Raw genomic sequence first — 18,228 nt, 5'->3', positions numbered from 1 at the left:
AATTACCACATTTGTGTAGGGGTATAATGTGGGAAATTTTCCAGATATCTGGGATGGTCCCCTCTTTAATGGTTCTATTTATAGGGATGGATATTTGGTATGCAATAACTTTGGCTGCTTTTTGCAGGTATTCAGATGGTAGCTGGACAGCAGAAGGAGTGCAAGGCTTCCATTTTTGGATGAATTTGAAGATGAGAGCTGTAGAGATGGGTTGCAATTTAAATTTTGTAAGAGAGCTAGAACTGATGGTATGAAGTTTTGAGTTATCCAGGGATAGTTGATTGGCAAGTGACTGCATGGTCTCTGTGAAGAAGGTATTGAAAACATTAGCAATTTGGAGGGGGGTATTGTGATTGGACCCCAGTGAGGTTGGTGTACGACAGTGACCTGGGAGTAAAAGTCTATTGATACCTGACCAGAACTTCTGTGGGTTGTTTTGGTGGATTTGCTGTAATTTACAATAGTAGTTCTTTTTGTCAGTATGTATGGCCTTTTTTGTAGTATTTCTAAGCTGCCAACAGTTTTGTTGGTCAGAGAGAGTTTTGGTAGCTCTCCATGTAGCCCATGATTTGTTTCTAAGCAACATTTTTTGTCTGGTTTCCTTAGAAAGCCAGGGGGCTGGTTTGGTCTTCATTCTGATGGAACATTTAGGAGCATGCCTATCCAGGATAGCTAAGAATTTGGAGTTGAAATGTTTAGCAGCCTCATCAAGTGGGAGGGATTTTAAAGGATTCCAGTCACAGGTTCAATTTGAAAAAGTACTGGGTTAAAGTGTTTGTTGGTCCGTGAAATCCTATAAGTGAGGGGGTTAGAAATATCATTCTTTTGCCTTATAATGTAAGTCAAAGTGTGATCATTTACATCATCAGGCAGAGTTCCTGCCTTATAAGCTTGTTTATGATTATTAGTAAGAATCCAATTTAAGGTGCTTTCTTTTTTATTTGTTTTTTTGATTCTGGTTGTAGAGGTAATTGTTTGAGTAAAGCCATGAAGATTAATATGGGATGTGGAATTTTCAGCATTGACAGTTTTCCAGTCAGTGTTGACGTCACCTAGTATTATTGTTTCTTGTGGGTAAGTAGAGGACACCCAGCTAAGGATATCCTCGATTGTATTGGTATTGTTACCAGGAGGACGATAGATACAGATGATATATAATGATTTGCTGGGGTTGATTTGAAATCTGGAGATAAGGATTTCTGCATTATTTTCCTGAGGTGGGTTATAAGGTAAAGAGGAGATCTGAAGTCCATCTTTATATAATATTGCTACTCTCCCAACCTTACGTTTAATACGGTCTTGTTTCAATATATTAATAATGAATTAATACAGAAAACAGCCCTGACGTCTAGGAACAAAGTGCAAGGTATAAACCAATTTGCTCCTCCTGTTCTAACTTACAGTTTTGGGTTGACTGACTGGCCCCAAAAGGTATTGGATTAGCTGGACAGGAAAACAAGAAAAATGCTTCATGCTTATCAAATGATATATAAAAATCAGTGTATATCAACATTATATATTCCTCATTCTGATGGAGTTATGGGCCTCCTCAAAATTGATTACATGTACAGATCTGCAATCATAGGACTGCATACATTTCTGCTGGTTTCACCAGATCCAAACATAGTGAAAGTTTTAAAACATGAAGAGAATATGTCTAAGATGAATTTCCTCCTTAGTTTAGCAGAAGCATATCGGTGTCATACAGGAATGGAAATCAAACCAGAAGTAGACAAAAATAAGGCAACAACTGAGTGTGCCAAAAAAAAAGAAAGGTTATAAGGAGAAGGGTCAGATGAGAAGGCAAGAAATGTGGAAAATGCATAAATATAGTTGTATGTACAGGAAATTCCTGGAACAACCTCACATTGATCAGGATCTGATGAGGGATAGTTAAGGAGAGGTGAATTTAAACCAAACAATGAAAGTTTAATATTGGTGGCACAGGAGACTGGATTACGTACACATTGGTTTACAAGTCCATTGAACATGTGGAAAAAACAGACAAATGCAGGTTCTGTAAAACAGAATTGGAAACAGTTGCACACCTTGTTGCTGGTTGTGACATACTAATGGCAGAAGGACTGTATACTGAAAGGCATAATAATGTGGCAAGACTGTTGCATTGGGGAGTGTGCAAACATTAAATATTGAAGTAGCTGAGAAGCATTGGAAACATGAGACACAAAGCATTACAGAGAATGATGAAGATTATATCACATGGGATTGCCTATTACCAACAGTTCAAAAAATAGATGAGAGAAAAGCAGGGATAGTAGTCCATGAAAAGAAGACAAAAGTAGCATTGATCATTGAAATTGCTACATCCAGTGATTACAGTGTCTTATGTAAAACGAGACACAAAGCCATAAAATACCAGGCTTTGCAGACAGAAATGAGGGCAGTGCTGAAGAAGGATAGTTTCAATAGTGGTAGGGGAACTGGGTCTCATTAAAAAGTTACCGATACATGTAATTCCATATGAGCTGCAGAAGGAGTCAATTTTGGAAACATTGCGATTGCTGCGAAGAGCACTTTTGGGTAACATCAAATATTGAAACAATACTAATTTCTTGAACTTTAATCATACTTTGACTTAGGAATAGGGTCCATTACCATCATGTTGTTAGAAACTTAAAAGACTTGCAGAAATGATGCCAAGTTTTGTTCCTCGCACTAGTGTTTGAGGAATGCTTTTCACTGAATTAGTGGTATATTTCTGAGTTGTGGCCAGTTCAGCGATGACGATATTAACTAACTGAGATGTATGTAGCGTAACCCCCTCAGCACTTGTATCACTACCTGTATTACTAGCTTCTTTATTTGTGCCTCGATGTTCCTGCAGTTGCTATTTAGTGTGGTCACTGCAGAGGATGTTCAACCATCTCTGTTTGTTTAAATACTGTTCACCAGAAAATTCTTTAATTGAACATTAGGGAACCAAAACTATTCTTGTGTTTTAATTTTGATAAGAGAGTTAAAATAAATGTTTTACATTGGGTTGCAGAATTTCACATTCCAATAAGAAATGCTTCCCTTTTGCAATCTGAAGGTTGGTGATCCTAAAATGGGTTACAAGATTTGTTCATTAATTCATTGCCTGATTACCTACTAACCAGTTTCAGGAACCTATCCTCACATTCAGTAGGTACATGTCAGAGAAATGAATCCTGAATAGGACTCCGCTCTATCACAGGATGTACATACATGTACTCACATGAACACACCATGCACACTTATGGATGATATGGAGGAATGTCAGTTCACATATGACATATCTTCTTAGTATGAGAGGAAAGCAAAATTCCTAGAAAAAAATAACATGAGGACTGTGAGGAAATGCAAATTGTGCACAGAATAAATGCCAGCTAAGTATCAAATTGGAAGTATCATCAGTAATCACTTCGCTGTTCTCGTTTATTTCTCTTTTTCCTTAATTCAAGGGATGTGTGTTACTGTGGCATGCATATTTTAATACAAATACTCCCTTGTTGTCTGTTGATATCATATAAAGAATGACATTCCAGTATCTGTTATTGATTCAATGGAAAAAAAAATCTGTTTACTTCCTTTTCTATTAGAAACAAATTCTACTGGGAAGTCTACCCATAGTGCATCTCATGGCAGGTTATCTGGCCTTCTCGTTCATCCTCCTTTGCCTTCCAAGGTCCTTTTTTCTTTGCACTCCAACCAATACAGGCCTATCCCTCTCTATGATGGTTCCTTGTCACACAGAAATTTGACAAGGAAGACCTTTTTCTTCCTAAAGCCCCCTCATTCTATACTAGGAAATGGTGCTATACTGGGGCAGCATGTTTCTGTCTTCATTTTCTCTTATTGTCTCTGGCCTTGCAATAAGCTTGTATTTCAAGAGTTCTGCTTTACTGAACACCTTCAAGCCCCAAGATGAAAGCAGAGCACTGCAGACCCCAATACATTGTTAGTGCAAAGCTTCAAGAGAAAATACCCCAGGCAGCAGGCTATATTATTCCCCTAAACCATTCCAGCCAATGTTTTGTTAATTTCCAAACCTGGCTTGCTAGCAGCATGATTGGACATTCTGCTTTCATGCGTCGATTAGGATAACACTCTGTTTCCCACCAAAATCTATTTTCTTCCAGTCCAGAAGAGTCCCTTTCCTCTCCATGCATCTAATTTTAACTTAAGCATATGTTGCCTACATTCTCAGTTTTGTTTCTATTTGGATATGCAATTTTTTCCATTCCTCCCAGCACAGATATATATGTGCACCATTAGGATATCTTTATGTATTCTCTTGCTGGGCATTTGTATCTTTTATCCATAGTTGTGCACCTGAGAATTTTATTTTTATTGTTTGTAACCTTATAGATACTTGGTTGTTAGAACTTCCAAAAGCACTAAAAAAACCCTTAGCATCTCAGCATGATCTTTTGCGGTACTACAACTTCCCTTCTTCATCTTTTAGCAGTCCCAAGAGTCCCTGTTTATCAGCTTTGCTTTGCCTGTCCAGTTCCTAGGAAACTTTTTTCTTTTCTCAACAGTACGTCAAACCTGATATTTCATTTTGTGACTCACTTTCAGTCTGGCTAGCTTATTTAGCAGCCTTCTGTATAACTTAGTGTCAAACATTTTCCTGTAGTTTAGACTTGTCTAGACAGGCAAATTATACTCCATCTCAATTACAGCTGCATTATTACATTATTACCTGGTAGGAAACTACCAATATTTCAGATATAAGTAATGTGTGGCATCTTATATATTTCTGACTATTCTGACCTCTAGGTCTATTTATGAGGTTTTGGGTAGAGCTGAAAATAACCAGCCACTGGTATTGAAATTCTAGCCTTAGTTTTTGTCCTGTATGCTTCAGTGTATACCACCAATTTGAGGGTTGTATTGTTCTCCCACGTATTAGTAAGCTCTGTAACAATTCCTTGTCTTCTGCAAAACAAGTTTTGTTTGGTCTGTATGCCCTATGCTATGATGTCTATCTGAAAACACTGTGAAGCTGAAGCTCTTTTACATGTCAGTACTGAATGCAATCACTTATCTAGCAGTTATGGTTTTTATTCTTACAGTGTAAGAGTGAAATTCATTGAAAGGGGTTCAGAAGTGTACCTCACTCTGAATGCATAAGCCAAGCTGTTCTGCGGTAATAAAATGTGATTCATAGTCATACATTCTCTGTAGTGTTACATCTAATTAAAAGGGAATTTGCATGGTTATGAAACGCTCAACTTTGCAGTGTAAACAACTGCTCAGCTGAGAGTCTACCAACCAGAACTAGTAGGTAGTGTAGGCTCTTAGCAGTTTATAAATAGATACTCCTCAACCCCACAGAGATGCAAACACACACACACACACACACACACACACACACACACACACACACACACACACACACACACACACACACACAGACACACACACACACACACACACACGTGCATGCACTCACACACATGCTGACACACGCACCCAACTTTATACTGTATTTACCTCAGCTGCTGTCAGATGGGGGGGCTAACCAGAGCAGAGATAATAAACAGCGTAGTTCTGCTGTAATTGTCCTCCTTGCCTGATAGTAGAGGCCACACAAACATCCAGTAATACACCCTGTGCAGACATTCATGCAGACACAGACAAATGGACATACACTTCCATAGTCTGTCATGCACTCAGACTTCACTGCACTACCTACGTGAATCAACAAACTGAACAGGATGAAGCTACCCTGCCTCACCCTTTATGGTTTTTCCATATTGAAATGCATAGATTTATGCAGCTAAAGTGCTGCATGCACTAAACACATTCTATGTGCTTCTCCAAATGGAAACTGCCTGGTAGGGACATCTATGAGTTAACATACTAGGCAATGTTCCCTGTGGGGATATGTATCTGGATGCTAATGAATTTGGTCAGCATATGCTACATGCCCTCCCTAACCTCATTTTACATGTGACACCAGACCTTACTCTATTCAGTTGACTGTGACTATGTTACAGATCAGAGGGGTTTGTGGGTATTTTATGAATAGGAACAGCACTGCCCAGTGCATATGACACCTTGCACAGCTTTAAGTACTAGTAAAGGTGACTGTAAATCCCAACCTTGAGTTTTACAGTAAGCCAGCCATTTTTTTTGTCCTTAACTAACCTATACAATCTACTACTGTCTCATATGCCTTCATTGTCTACCACATTCTTCAAGAATTTTGCCAGTAGTTTTAAGTCAGTCTTTTCTTCTGTAATTGTTATTGCTATATATTTGTTTTCCCTTTTGTACAGTATCTCTCCATACCTTTCTACCTCCCCTCCACATACACTTTCTATTCTCTCTCTCCCTTTGAAGATTATAACCCTAAATATCTGTCTTCTAGTTACATTATTTGGTGCATCATTTCATCACAATTATGACAGTACACAGAGGACTACCACTAGGGGTTAGTCTGTCAAGTGATGAATACATTACTTTTGACAAATTAAATAGTTTGCTTATTGCAGTTTTCCTTTCGTAATAAACATCCTGTTCATCTGTTTTATTTCTGCCATGTCCTTGCAAGTATCTTTGTATCAGATATCCTCCTTTGTCCTTAAGTCATTTGTGGGTCAGTGATATTACTTTATGATATTGTATAAAAGGTAAGAAAGTATACTGGAACCCATGCACAACCAAGGCTCCTTCCTGCTGCTGTGTGGTTTCCATAACAACAAGAGACTCTGAGGAAAAACATGAGAGGCTTTTACTGTTATGAAAAGAGCAATGTAGAATACATTGTTCAGATATAGGGCTCCATTGAATTGTATATTTCTTTGTTTTACATGCACGCCACGTGCACACACACACACACACACACACACACACACACACACACACACACATATGCACACAAGGGCGCTCATATTATGACATTGGAAGCTTGCCATTGCTAATTTTGCAGTCATATGTGTTTGTGTGTGTGTCTGTGTTTATGTATGCAGAAAAACTACCATTGTTCAGATGTCAATATAATACAGTGAGTACTACTTGTGTTACTTCTTTATTTTTCTTAACATTAGGATTCTCTGCACTGCAAGTTAAGACAGTGAGTTAAGAAAAGCACAGATACACAGTCTTAAAAAGTAAAAAAAAAAGTTGTATTACAGCAGTATTCGGGTCTATATCACAACGTCGAACTAACATAAGTTTGAACGTTGTAATATTGAACCTTAAAGTCTGAAACCCAATAATAATGAAAACACAGAACAGTGATTTTTTTCCCCAGGGGGAAAAAAATCGCTGTTCCATGACAAAAAAAACATTAAACTTTAAACTTAAACTAAAGTTGGGGGCTGTGCCCCCCACACCCACCCTACTTAAATATGCCAACTCCGAGATCGCACCACAGTGGAGGAAATAGCAAATCCCCGAAAATGGCCCACAAAATCGATGTGCCGTGGCTTCGCTATTTTTGGATTTCGGACTTTTGGGTTCGATATTACAACGTTCAAACTTATACAAGTTTGACGTTGTAAAATAGACATGCAGTATTCAGGGTATGGGCAAATACAGGACATAGTGGCAGTGATGCCGATTTTGCCCTTCAGCTTCACCTCAGGAGTAATTAAAATAACTCCCTCAGCTGACCTTCAGAGGTCATTCACTATTATATGAATAAATCCTGACATTTCCTGTATCCTAATTTAAGTTATTCATGCAGTAATTACATAGAGTTAGTCATGCTTGACTTTTTCTTGCTATTTTGGGATTTACAATGATGTCATACATACAGCTGCATGTGCACTTCAGAGCCTTATACTACATAAACCTTGTTATCCATTTTTCACTCAAGACAAAAAAACACATATCAAATATGTCATCAGTAGCAGGCCCATGATCCATATTGTATGTTTCATTATGTATGTTTGATAAATAATCATGCTGGCCAACTGAGGTAGATATTATTCTATTTGATCTACAGCCCTGAACCCCAACTGTAATCACATTAAGTATTTAGTATTCTTTATCTCAAAATGGTAATGTACAGTGTTGATTTATTGTATAATAGTACTTCATATTACTATATAACAGTTGATGTCTGTCCAGTAGCACATGTTCTGTTTGCCCTTGCTTACAAATGTAATTCTCCTCTATCTCTGAAGAAGCCTCATCACATGCTTAGGATAGCATCTGCATGGCCATGCTGAACATGGAACTCTGGAATAGGTACACCCTTCATGGATGTCTTCTATTGAGGATTCTGTGATATCCAGCATCCATGTTGCTCAGTGACACACAACAAATTGAATTACCAAGCTCTTTCTGGACAAAGGAGGGGTCTTTCATCCTTCTTGGGCCAAGAAATGGCTTGGTTATTTACCCTCAGGAAAATCATTTCATCATCCATTCTTCCCTGGTTATGGATCTACTGAGATATCACATCATTCTTGGCACAGGATGAGAACCATCCATGCTGACAACTGTTATGAGGTAAGCCATCATAACTTTCGTGGTACTACCATCTTCACTAGGTGGTTGTCCAAAGTTCAGTTATCTAGCAAGTAGCCTTACTATAGCTGTCCACTGGCAAAACTCAGTACATCTCATTTATATATATAGCTGTCCATTCACAAAGTTCTACAAGCTCTCATTCATATTTTGAAAATATGTAGTGTATACTTTTCTCTACACATCTGGCTTCAAAACCAGAATGTGGATTTATGTTCAAGAATAAAATGGATGGAGTAGTATTGCTGGATGCATGTGAAGCTTATGGTAGGGAAGAAGAAAGTTATATGTCTTTTTTTCCAGGGATGTAATTTTGGGGTTCATAATTTTAATAGCATTCTTGAAGGTTTATATAAAATTTTCACGCAGTCCATTCATGCTTGTGAGTTAGAGTGCAGACTTAAAATATTTAATAGTCTTTTGCTTCATTTTTTAAAATTTTCTGATAGGAGTGATGGAATAGTATTTACACAAACCATTTCTTGTAAAACTTGACTTTAATGCTGATACTGTATTTCCAAAATTTTAAGCAGCAGTCACAAACATGATATCAATTGCATAGGGCTAGTGCACAGTAAACCACATACAACAGCCCAGAGCAATTCATAAATGTCTACTTACATCTTCAGATATATCCATACAAACCTGCATACCTGGACTGTATGCAAATGATGATCCATAATTCACTTAGGTGTGAATCACTGAGTACATGGAGGGGATTAGAGGTAATAGTTTAATGTGGGAGGTGGTACAAGCATGGACATTTTTCACCAGCAGAATTAGCCTGGCAACCTTAGAAATGATGAGGTGCTGCTCAGCATGACATAGGTGAGCAACAGCATTGCCATCACATGACATGACATTACGTTTAGACATCACATGACATGACACTATATTTAGACATCACATGACTTGACACTGAATTTAGCTGTCACATGACACTACATTTAACAATCACTTGATGTGATACTACATTAACTTGTATTTTAATAAAAAGATGCTAAAGTACAAATTGTGGAGCACAATGCAAAACAAGCATATTGCCAGAACAACACCTATCCCACCCCAACACACTGTTTACAAAAGTTTTTATTTGCTAAGTAGAAATGGTTGTTACAAAGCATAGGGAGATAAAATTTTATGAAAATCTTTATAAAGCACATTACGTGGAAATCAAGATAAAGTACAAATGGAAATGTTTATGGAAGAATTAAATATGCCAAGGTTATAGGTAGATGAGGCTCAATTGCTAACTGTTAGAATAGGTGAAGATGAGATAAAAATTATGATGTATAACCAATCTGCAGGAATGTCTCTAGGAATAGATGGAATTTCTGTGGAAGGTTGGAAGCTAGGAAGGAAGAAAGTGATAAAGGTCTGGAAGATTTTGTTTAACAGTATTTTAAAAGGACGATAAGCACCAACATCCTGGAAGAAAGTGGTGGTGGCTGTGATACCTAAAGTGGTAAAGACCCAACAAATCCAGCTTCATATAGGCCTGTTTCAATTCTAAACCAAGACTATAAAGTCTTTATGTCTATAATGGCTAAAAGAATGACAAAGATGTTGCCAGAATTGATAGTTATGGATCAGTGTGGTTTTGTGGAGATGAGGCAAACATTTGACAACATTATTAGAACAATGATGATCTAGAGGGAAGTAGAACTGTTGTTGTTTGGTCTTGATACAGAGAAAGTATTTGACAGAGTAAGCTGGGATTTTATAGGTAGGGCAACGGCAGCATTTGTATTCCCTGAAAAAATTATAAGGTTGATTAGGAGGATATATGAGGGATCAGAGGCAAAAATTAAAGTGGAAGTTTCCTCTCTAAGTTCTATTTGAGTAGAGGACCTAGGCATGGGTGTCCTCTTTCCCCTTTGTTATCTGTACATTGTTATATTTAGAACCATTTGCAAAGAAAAAGGGACTCAGAAATTCAAGGATAAAATTGACATGGCAGTCAAGAAACATTGGCTTTATTTGCAGATGATATTAATTTATACCTGATAAAACCAGAAAAGGACATTTCAGTGTTGTGGAACATTCTGCGACAGTTTCAAGTCTTTTCAGGATACAAAAATTAATGAAGATAAAACAAAGACATTAGCTGCAAATTATATACCCACACACACATTTTTTCAGCAATACCCATACTTATGGGGACATGATAAAATGATGTAGTTAGGAGTATGGATTAAAAAGGATTTTGTTCTGGCAGCTAAGGATATGTGGGAATGAGATGAAACAAAAGATAATACAAAAACTGAAAAATTGGAAGTTCTTTTTATGTGTATGGCTAGCAAGATACAAGCAGTGAAAATGTTTTGGTCCCTTTAGTTTTATACTCAGGTCAGGCATATTTTTATCAACCAAAGGAAAAGTTGTGGATAGCAATTAATAAACTGTTTAAGGATTTTATCTGGGAAGGGAAAAGGAAAAGAGTCAAGTGGGATAAGATGATCCTTCCAGCAGAAGAAGGTGGTTTGGGATTATCTGATTTGAATGGGTATTTCTGAGTTAACCAGTTAAGGCTTCTATACATAGCACAAGCAGAAAGCTATAATTCAAAGTAGAAAGGGATGATGATGGTGATGATGATGAAGCAGGAGGAAGCTCAAGAAACAAGGCATGTATGGGATTTTGAATGCAGATTCTTAAGGAGAATAACAATAACCATACAGAATATTAAATTCATAAAGTAGCAGAAGGCAACACAGGGATGGAGAAAGGAAATTCTGCCAATAGGGATAATTGCAATTAGGGGTGCAGAGAATAGGCAAGAGGGTAATGAAATTTACTGGAGAAAACTGGCAAAAGAATCAAGGTATTAGGAGCAAATAATTAGAAAGGGGAACGTGATAGAATGGGAAGAGCCCAAGAATTCATTTGGATTGCAGGATACAGATTGCCTTCCCTAGCAAGGACTGATATCAGAGGCAAATAGAAAGGACTAGTGGGATCCTAAGTGAAAGACCAATACTGGTAGAGTTTTAGTAGAATTCAGAACAGATGCTGCTGTTTAAAAAGGAATAATTAGTAGGGCATATAAACATTTCATGATAACTATAGGAATCAATCAGAGGAGGTGAGAAAAGTTTGAAAAGAGAGAATGAATAAGCAATTCACAAAGAATCAATGGAAGGACACATGTATGGTTCCCAAATATGCAACAAAGTCTAGAAGGTGAGTGATCAGGAAGAAAGGCTCAAGAAATGATTAAAATAGTAAAAAAGTGCATAGAGAGAAAGGCAGTAGGTTGCAAGATGGAATATTTGTAGTTCATGTAGGTGTGAGTGACTTATTTGGGTAGTTCATAGTAATGGAGGATGTGGTTGTTAGTATTCAAAGGAACTGTTAAGGTGGATTCCATTTAAGTGATATTATTATTCTGAAAGCCCTTGCTCCTGCCAATGAAAGAGGAACCCTCACAAGATCCCTCTGTTATAATAATCTGTAAAATAAGGCAACTCTGCAGGCATGGTCAGTAAGGTTGTAAGATCTATGACTCTCGCCCTTGATCACATCTATGGACTGAATGTGGATGGTGTGACTATAGCTGACAGTTCCTTTTGTTCTGTCTCTTTTACATTCACATCAGGGGAGGGGTGCATTCCCTAACCTGCTCACTTGCATTTCTTGCTGATTTTAACATTCTCTTCCATGCCCTGAGCTCACTTCCAGAATCTCATCTATTTAGTTCAACATGGAAGGTCAGGTGAGCTTTGTTACCACAGGTTTGTATCATCATTTATACATGCCAGTGAGAAGCTGCAAAAATGAACATTCAGAGAATAGAAAATTAATTTGAAATGTCTCAAGATGTAGGAGCTTGCTGTACTACTAAAAGTTAGAAATAAATAATATGACCACACTGGTTGTAATCCTGCAGGATATACATTTGGCACCCGTGAACAGCAAACCACTTCTGAGTAAGTAAACTAAGTATTCAATCCTAGAGAGATGAAAGAAACATAAGATCGCCTTATATTCCCCAGATCTTACTCCTTGAGATTTTGTTTCTACAAATACTATTAAATACTTCATTCTCTCTGAATATATGCCTGAGTTGAATATATGTACTCTTTGAACTTGACCTTCCTTCACTGGGTATATGAATTTTGAATTAAACTCATCATTTTCTGGATTATTATTTCCTAATTACAGACTTTATTATAAGTTCTTAGATAACTTCTAGGCTAACTGCCTTGAAGGGCTGTTTTAAGCCTAGCCAGTAACTAAATGCCAGAATCAAACCCTTTAACTTGTGTCTGTGAGGCATAGAACTTTTTATGCCGAAACTATCCCCCAAACAGTTTTAGATTACAAATAAAATTTGAAGCAAACCAGAGTAACATACTTGTCTGCTGGCATAGATTCACAACACCCATTTGTTCTACCAGTGATGTGGAGTTGATTAATGTCTCTATCACCACAAGACCAACATAAGTTGGAGGATTATGGGTAAATTACTACATGTTTGTTCATTAACAGTAAATATAGGCTAGTGCCTAGGTAAGTGTATCTTTGAGGAAGAACAGGTTTGTTCTGCAGCATGTAGCAACATTTGGCTTCCCCACCCATGTTCAGACAGGTTAGAACAAGCAATGGAAAATAAAAACTGTTCATAGTGGGACAGTTCTAGTGGATGGACACCAGCTCTTGCCACCAGCTGCCTCCTAACAACATATTCCACAAGTCATTTTTTCTGCAACAGGGAATTTTCCCCAACTACTACGATAGATGAGGAAACTGCCAACAATTGGAACAAGCAAATAAACAGCTAAGGGACTGAAAGAGGAATGGTGCCTTAATCTAAAACCAGCAAGGATTCTGGGAGGAAAAAAATGTATCAACTACAGCTGGTGCATCAATGTATCAGTTTCATGTTATAGATTAGTAATAAGCTGACCTTTATAAAATTCTATTCAGATATCAAATATATGCATATCACTCTGGCTACATTCCTAGTTATTTGCTGGAAACACCTGTTTGATTCACTAGCAGGTCATATTCAGTGGCGGATCCAGGAATTTCCAAAAGGGGGGAGGGGCGCAGTCTGGTTAGTTAACTACTGGGGTGGAAGCGGGAAAGTGGGACACTAGGTTTTAATGGCTGTGAAAAGATCACCTTAAGAAGCTCTGACATGTTTGGAAAGACATCAGTTTACATTCAGTTGCACATGATTTTGCTGTGAATATGGTAGTAGAAAGTTAATTCCTGTGCAGCAGAGAACACATGCACAGATAGTACAAGTATTTTCAATGCATGCCTGGAAAGATGAATGGTTGCCATACCAAGTCTTTTGGCTTTTTCCCAGTTAGGGGTTGCCACAATGGTCCTCAGAACAATTGGCCATGGAGCTTTACGGTGCTGAGTTGCCAGCCCAGGGCCCAACCTTCCACTGAAGGCGCACACACACACACACACACACACACACACACACACACACACACACACACACACACACACACACACACACACACACACACACACACACACACACACACACACACACACACACACACACACACACACACACACACACACACACACACACACACACACACAATTTAGAAAGTCCAATCCAACTACAGCCTATATTTGGGATGTGGGAGGAAACCTACACAACCGCAGAGAGGACATGCAGACTCTGCACAGAAGGCACCCCTGCTGAGAATCAAACCAGAGAACCTCTTGCTGTGAGGCGGCATGGCTAACTGCTGCACCACCACAGCCTCTCTGACAGCAAACTAGAATTTTACTTGTCTAATTGCTGTATGATACTTGTCATTCCCTGTTTGGAAGATCTGCAGTTTTTATAAAATGTTAGTTCAGTTGACAGGTTTACTACAGTTTTATGTATAAAATGATGGCACTTTATGTGCATGTGTTTTACTTTCTCTCTGTATCTTGTGGAGGTTTTCTCCCCAGGCATCCACTAAAAATGGGATGTTCCACTCAGTCAGTCAATCTTTTCCCAATGTCCAGACTTCACAGGAATAGCATCTGTTCCTGGAGACTTTGATTATACACCACTGTTTTTATCTCATCACCTTCTATCTTAACCGTTAGTTGTTGAGCCTCGTCCACCTCTAACCTTGCTTTGTCCAGAATCCCTGAGCAAATAGGCTGACAGCTATGATACCCAGACAGCAAATTGTAGCTAAGAAGTACAGGAACTCTCAGAACACAGAAAGAATGAAATTATTATGAAAGAAATGTAATGAAAAAAGTTACTGAATAAAGGCAAACAACCTAGCCACATGCTAAAGACTGAAAGTATTTACAAAAAAGTAGCAAAAAATCTGCTAATGTAGAACTGCAGTTTTGGAAACTATTATGTTGTTGATTTAAGATATTAATCTCAAATGCAAGTGCAGAAAGAAGAAAATAATTCTAGTTGTCTCCCTCCCCAAAACTGAAGGAATTCCATACATGTGCAGTTTACTGTTATGATGACTGGTTATGCCCCCTTTCCCTTCTGCCCCCTTTCAAACTGTTTCCTGACAGTGAGCTTTTCTTCCCGTACATTCACGTCTGAAATCCACAATTACTATGGAGTACTTTCTAACATCCAGAACGTATGTCTTTGTTACCTGCCCTTACCTCCACCCAAGCACATGTGTTTTCTGCAAATTGACTAAATAGGGACTGCACACACTGCACTGGGAATAAAGCACGTATATCATTTATTTTTCCATATCACACATCCTTATGGTGGGTTGTGTATAGCAGAAACCATCAAATATGCACTTAGTAAAACCACTTCTCCCAAATGAAGAATGCTGCGCTTCTCGTAAGATATCAAAATGTGATATTTTAGGTTCTAAAAACATTTAGGGCACATTCTTAGTTGTTGGGCTTGAAAAGAAGTCAAATCATAACTATAAATAACTTGCATCTTTAACCAACAGAGAAGTTGTCAAAAAGTTGACTAGACTTTAAGGGGGTTGAGCGAGCCTGAGAGTGCACATTCCAACTGCTTTTCTCCACCCTCCTCCTTTGCTCTTTGACACTCATTAGGGCAGGGATTGCCATGACAACCATACAGATGAAACGGAGGAGTAGAAGCAGTGAATCTAAGTACTATGTAACAGTTTTATTCTTTAAAAGTTAAAATGTTCACGCTTCTGGAGCAAGAACTTTTTAAAGCTTCTGAAGTCACTTAAAATGACACTTGAGGCAATAAGTAAACACACTTCACATTTGTAAAAGATGCACACAATATCGGGTCTCGTTTTGTATGGATTTTGGTACTTAGAACAGTAACTAATGCAATGGTTGTATAACTTACTAATATCAGACGCAATTCAGTTAGTATGGGATTTAAGAAAATTGTCTAAAACAATGCTGCCAGATGAAGACACCTGCTATTACAACAGTGATTAAGAGCAGTTTGATGAGAAGAGAGCCCTCTGGCAAAGTTTCAAGCCTTTCAACTGAAAAAGCAAGGGACCGACTGGGTCTGTGTAATGTTCTCAAAGGCCCCAAAATAGTCACTTTTTAAAAATATAGCTCTTATTCATTTAGATAAAACAAGAAGGCAGGAATAAGGGACAGTTTAATCTATTGCTGTTATTCACTTAGTTAAAACAAGAGGACAGGAATAAGGGAAATTTAAAATATTGCTGTAATTCACTTAGTTAAAATAGCAGGGTTTCCATTGATATGCTATGCTTGAATGCTTAAATAAATAAATACAATTATGGAATTAATGTGTCTGGTGTTATTTAGTGAATGCACTCATTTTTGACTCCCTGTTAAAAAGCACCGACAAATAAGACTTCAAATACAGGAGAAGAGCTAACAGCGAACATCTTCTTTTCTCCTTTAAACTCAATTTAAAGGTATGTACCTTTCACATATTTGTTTAAAAAAATAAATGGGTAAAAAACAGAAATAGAACAGCTAAACGTGACACAAATGCCCAAGAGTAGAAACAATTTTAAAATATTAAAGACGTTATTCTGAAAACAAATGGTCCAGGCACACTGAGGATGGCTGAGAATAATTATTATAAAAATATAATATACGAGTGCTTTCACCCTGCCCAAATGCAAGGCTTTTTGAAGTAAAAAAAAAAAAAAAAAAACAACTAAAGTGCTTCCATTTAAATACCCTTTGCCCTCTAAAAAGGCACTAATTCTTTAAAGACAAGGTTTACAGAAACCAAAATGTTTAAAGAGACCAAAGTATTTAAAAGGACATACCCTCCTTTTCATTACAACAATGCATATTATAGTTAGACACGTATCTTTTTACATTGTCCATTTCATGTAGTTTGTAAACATGTCTTATTGTACAATGCATGTAAAACCTGAAACCAAACTATAATTTCTTAGCTTTTTTAACCAAATATGGTTTAATGTATATATGGTCATTGAGACCTGGGGGGGTTAGTTGCATTTAATTTTAACTGCCAGTGTGTCTCCCTGCAACTCAACCAGTTTTCCCAGTCTCCTCCCCTAGGGTCCATTGAAACATGTTCTAAAATCCCAAACATAAACCCTTTGTGACCAGGTTCTATATGAAGATGTCTGTATAATGCGTTATTTTAATTCTTCTTCCTAATATTATATATATGTTTGTATATACGTTTAAAGAAACTTTTTGAGAAAAATAAAAATAATATGGATAAACAGGGGGTTGTAGGTACAAAAATGTGTGGAAGATGTGGATACTGCAGGTAAATTATAGATAAGGAACAAATAGTGTTGCACAATAGTTTAAACAGTGTTATCAAATTCAGGTAGGGAAACTGTATGACAAAAGGTATAGTATACCTTGCAGTGTGTAGAGATTGTCCTAGTTTCTATGTGGGAAAGTCTGAGAGGATATTAAGTAAATGTATATACGTAGAGGAGTCTGGGAAAACTGGTTGAGTTGCAGGGAAAAATATCCGGGGTAGATTACATCTGGGTAGATAGAGTATATAAATATTGTCTACAGTGTGCACCCTTACAAACAGTACTGTATCTTTTTTTGCAAAACCAAAGTCAAAAGAATAGCACATTACCTCAAAACAGATCACTCGGAGCAGTAGTTTTTTTCCCGCTAATTGTTATTTTAATAAGATTGTCTTCCTGACAACAGTTACGATTAAATTTATCTCACTCATGTGGTTAAATTACAGAGGGAGAGATGCGGTTGGAGGGAGGGAAAATTTATTAAAAAATCAAAAAACTGCAGCCTGACCCTCAATCTCTGATGTATTTGATGTAATTGTGACAACAGACAACTTCAGGACTCAATGCAAAGATGCAATGAAAAAAAAAAAAAAAAAAAAAGAAAAGAAAAGGGGGGCCTCCGTGGTGCCTCTGCCTCTGCTGAACTTCTTGCCTAACTCCGCCTATACTCTAACACAAACCCAAACAAAATACCCAAACATAACAGCAAAAACTACAAACACTAATACTGAACTGCACTACTGGCTAAATAACAAATAGGTCTACTTGTATCTCTGTAATCACCAAATACTAGTACATGCTATAAAGAACAAGAGGATGATTAATCTATTATCTCTAGGAAAAAGCAGGTGTCAACATGGGTGACAGGTCACCATATGCAACATGCTAAGACAGAGACACACCTTTGGGCATATGGCCCTGTGCATGATTGGGTACTGTAGGACATTTCTGTTTATGAGTAGTGTATTATTCTTCACACTAGGACATTTCAACATTCACACCATGCACTGCACACTAGGTTGCCACATACATCCAATTTAGGAATTCCATAATGCTACTGCCAATTAGACAG

Source organism: Protopterus annectens, chromosome 2.part2 (assembly GCF_019279795.1).
Source record: "Protopterus annectens isolate FY-2018-M chromosome 2.part2, PAN1.0, whole genome shotgun sequence".
Taxonomy (NCBI): Eukaryota; Metazoa; Chordata; order Ceratodontiformes; family Protopteridae; genus Protopterus; species Protopterus annectens.
The sequence above is the reverse complement of the archived record's forward strand: the minus strand, read 5'-3'. Positions refer to the sequence as shown.